The following is a 1132-nucleotide window of genomic DNA, read 5'->3' as shown; positions in this document are numbered from 1 at the left end:
TTTTAAACCCAGCCAGATTAACATACGCTGCAGACTCGAAATCTGGATTTCATTGTCCAATAGCTTGCCCTGAAATTCAATAGTTCTGAAGTTTTTGCACATTTAGTTTGTTTTTTTTCACAGCAGGCAACAGTCAGAATCAGAAAAAACAAGAGTCAGAGGTCCATCGTTTTAATGTCCAGTGTTTATGTACAGATTATAGGTAACAATATATATATGTAGATAGAGTAGATAAAGAGGTTACAGAACTACTCAGTGGCTAATATTCCGGACTGTTACAACATTCAGGTTGATTAGTAATACAGGTATAAATCACGTCCCGTACATACACTTTCAGGTATTCTCTGACCGAGCTGTAATACAAACACAGCAGAAGTTTAGAGGGACACTAAAACATTTTTAATGTTAATGTGTTAGTTTAGTTCTTCACAACAGTTATAACTCGGAAACAGGTGCTTAGATGAAGTCAGTTTGTAGGCTACCAAGCTGTCTGGTTGGTTTAACCAGAAACTACCGTTAGCATGTTAGCATAGACATGAATGTCCTTGCTTAATTAATCGGCTGGCTTGTTAAGGCCAATTCGTCTTTTTAAGGGTTAACTTTATCTTTTTCAACCCTATTTTTCTGTTCAGTTTTTGTGTCCAAGTGACTGATGGGAACAACAATCTTTGACATTGGTCCAGTATTAAGCGAAAGCGCTGCAGTCGGCAGCTGCGAAACAAACTGCAGTTTAAGTTAATAGGGCAATTTTACGTCCACTAAAAGTGCTGTTTTTGCCACTGAAAGTTATAATTTTAAGTGTCTCACAACATTATGGAAAAGATCCCTACAGAGATAGACCTTATTGTTAAAGAGTAAGATCCTTTTTTTAAACATAAAACATCGCTAAACCCACCAGACTCCATGTAAATAAACAGTAATTTTATCATCGTAAAAAAACACTTCATTGAAAGTCGGCAAAAACAAAGTAAAACTATCAAAAGCCGTCTTGGTTCATCTTTCCACTGTTCCAACAATCACCACTCTGGTTTGGTTGAAATAAACCCTTAATTCACCCATTTACATGTGGAAATATGCTGGCTCTATACACGCTAAAAGTACTGATTATTTACATGGAGTCTGGTGGACTTGG

The sequence above is a fragment of the Sander lucioperca genome, chromosome 20 (assembly GCF_008315115.2).
Source record: "Sander lucioperca isolate FBNREF2018 chromosome 20, SLUC_FBN_1.2, whole genome shotgun sequence".
Taxonomy (NCBI): domain Eukaryota; kingdom Metazoa; phylum Chordata; class Actinopteri; order Perciformes; family Percidae; genus Sander; species Sander lucioperca.
This window is presented reverse-complemented; position numbering follows the sequence as displayed.